General features: G+C 41.2%; 1 protein-coding gene across 1 annotated transcript in view; it reads right to left on the bottom strand.

Annotated features, from left to right (window-relative positions):
- Nucleotides 1-2,231: 2,231 nt before the first annotated feature.
- Nucleotides 2,232-3,336, bottom strand: part of ccdc40 (coiled-coil domain 40 molecular ruler complex subunit) — a 16,648-nt gene continuing 15,543 nt past the window's right edge. Inside the window, exon 20 of the mRNA XM_020595995.1 lies at nucleotides 2,232-3,310. The gene's annotated coding sequence lies outside the window, so the exon portion shown is untranslated. The remainder of the gene's footprint in view (nucleotides 3,311-3,336) is intronic.

Below are 3,336 nucleotides of genomic sequence, written 5' to 3' on the forward strand. Positions count from 1 at the left end.
AAACACAGTCAGAGCTAAACATTCCTTCATAGTTAGATATAGACCTGACCTCAGAGCTTTTGGGGTCCGACCTGGATGAAACCTTATCTTACACCTGTGGCTGAAAAGGATTTAAAGGCCGTCTCTGCGCACAGGAGGACATCTGAACGACAAGTCTGCAACTCAGCACAGACACTGGTTCATAAACATCGCAACATTAACTAATAATTAATGACTTAATTAATTGATGCAATTTTCTGAGATGTGAACAACACCAAACAAAACGACACAACATCGGATCCGTGTTTTGGGTTTTGTCTCTTTCGTTTTGTTCTCACATCTATTACAGGCCCGTCACATTGTATGCGATGACTTCAGTGTGCGCTGAGTAAGATTAGTGAGTCTCGCCCATAAGTTCACACAAGTTATGCGGGTTTTTGCGGGATATATATGTATACATATATACACACATATATCGCCAGTGTGCTGGCGTTGTGCGTATTTTACGCACGTGGCACAGCTGCAGTAACATCATTGATTAGTCTATAAATGTCCTAACATTGCAACAGGATCAGTGATTTCCTATCGATACTGACCTCAGGTGCTTTCTACATGTGAGACAGGTGTGCTATGTGACACACAGATTCCAGCTGTTGTAAACATGTGGCGCACAGCAGCAGTCTTCAGGGTGAGGCCAGCTCCACCTGAACGGTACAGTCAGTGTAGCTGATGTGTCATTGTACAGAAAGGCTGATCATTTCACACACACAATAATTTCAGCGTTTCATTAAACAGACGCTGAAGTAGAAATTCTAATAAAATGTTATAGCAAACCAGTATTTTACGCCTGCTTTGGCTTAGGCATCACACCAGTTCCAGTGCTCAGCCTGCTAAGTTTTCATACATAAGTGAAATCTCAGTCTGCAATTGGTTATTACTCTGTGTACAAATCACTGAATCAGTGCAATGCCATTTCTTCTTATCTGATCACCCTGTGCAGTGCTGCACATTTAGCAAACATTTTAAATGGGAGAAAGAGGTCAAAGCAGGAAATGCTATTTTGTGCCTTCACATACATTATATTATATTGCAGTAAGAGGGTGTGTTCACTGCAGGACCTGTTGTCACTGTGTCAGTGAACTCTGGAGGTTCTTAAAGTGCCATGGTAAAACATAAACTGACACAACAGACTTAAACAGGCAGAGGCAGCGAAACATGGATGAAATATTAAGGCAACTGGCAACATAGTCTGTCAAGGAATGGATGTTAAATGTCTGAACATACACGGAGGCTAAATGGAGCTTGTAATGGTGGAATACTGAGTCATTTACATCTGCACCAACACATGCATGTAGCGGTGCACTCCAGCCTGTTTCGACAGCTTGAGACAAAGAAGATCCCAAGAAGAGATAAGGGGATGCTTGAAATCTGGGGTAAACAATGGTCAGGAAGTAAGCTCAGATGAACCGAGTTTCATTCCATGTGACTATCTTTCAGTATCTCATCCTCCTGAGACCCACATTCATAGACACAAAATCCTGTGAAGTCATTTGTATCAGTGTTTCACTGTGAATGAGCACAAGGGTCATGAGAACTATTGCTCAGAGCAGCTGCTGTCCAGCTTAATAATGGACCAATAGTTTATTATATTAACATATTTTCAATTTAAATAACAACTCCAGGACTGTAAATGTGCAAAAATGAAGCACTGTAAATAGTAGTTTTGTTATGGTAGTCCAACACCTTCACAATGACAAAGGGGAGCAGAAACGTTACAATAATAATATAAATGGTGGCAAATATTATCCAGAATCCCTCCACTGGTAAAGCAGATATTGAATGCAATGTGTTGCCCCCTCTGTCATAAACACAGTTCAGGTTGCTCCTCAGTTATGATGGAGTGTTTTGGATGTTTTCTCTTTATAATAAACATTTCTGTTAAGTAAAACTCCAGAGGCAAGCAAATAAAGAGGTTTATGATTATGATTGCTCTATTAAAAAAAAAAAAAATCTATTTACATTATTTGCCTTGAGCATGTGGTATTTTGCTTCACTCTAGTGGCACCATCACTGGCAGGAAAGGAGCTCTACTTGGCTGTGTCTGCTGCTGCACTACTGCTCAGCCTTCTAATGGTTTTGTACTTTAGACTCAGGAAACATAGACACTGTGGATGTCAGCATAGCAGACATTGGTACATCATAATGTTAAAAGGTCACTTCACACAGAAACTGATGATTTCGTTTTTTTTTTTAGGACACAATGTGAAACTTGCAAATCCAATGGTCCCAGGACCTGTAATCATTTTTGCACTGCTTATCAGTTAGCTTTAATTAATTTTGAACATCTTATCAGTTGAGTTTGCATAGTTAGAGTATTGCAAGTAAAATTCATTTCCAGTACACCATGAATGTGTATTGTAAGGAGAAAAGGGAGTGTGGAGATCTCACCAAGTTTCAAGGTCTCGTTGTACTTATGATGTTGCAAAGGCAGCTGGAGAAGGTATGCGAGTTGTTAGATATGAGATAATGGTATGAGTTTTATAGATGTGTATTGTATCACTTTGGTATAAAGGGACTGCCCCTTTATCAGTTAATCGGAGAACTCTGTGCAACTGCAAGCTGTGCATGACTTCTCTCCATGCATGAAATAAAGAATTCTTTGAAGCTACTCTCCGGTCTCCAGACATCTTTATTGGGTCCTGCCCCGTTCCCACTACCACAACACAATATAGCAAAAAGTAAGTGATCTGAAGTATGGCTCTGCAATAATATTATCTAACCAATCATTATCTGACGTGCAGTCAGAGAAAATGGAAACAAATTATCAGCCTGCATTGTGTTATTTATGCTGGTATGGTTTGTAAGAGCTAATGCTCATTGTGTATTTGTTCCAGCAACATTGGGACAAGCAGCACAATATGATGGGAAATCTTTCTATGTGTTATGTGCATGTTTGAGTTTACAAGGCCTTTATTCAAAACAGCAGCTTAGCAACATATACACTGAGAATCACAGCTGGGACTGGGTAAAAGAATTGCACCCATCATTCATGTCCATCTGACAGCATGCACACTGCAGTAACCAGAGAGAGAGGCCCAAATGCCCACACACACTGGTCCCCAGTTCTAATCCAGATTCAGATGGTTAAATCCATGTTACATAGCTCAATCACTTCCTGTCTGCAGGATGATGTCTCTGCATGGAGAATCAATCAGCATGAGGAGAACATCTACAGTGTCAGCAGCCCCTCCATCCAGGCTGGAGACCCACACACCAGCGAGGGGGGCCATCTGCTCTACGCCACAGTCTCCTACAGCTCGGGGGCAGCCGCCTGCCACAGGACACAAATACACCCAG

Source organism: Monopterus albus, unplaced genomic scaffold, assembly GCF_001952655.1.
Source record: "Monopterus albus unplaced genomic scaffold, M_albus_1.0 scaffold29.1, whole genome shotgun sequence".
In the NCBI taxonomy this organism is placed as follows: Eukaryota; Metazoa; Chordata; class Actinopteri; order Synbranchiformes; family Synbranchidae; genus Monopterus; species Monopterus albus.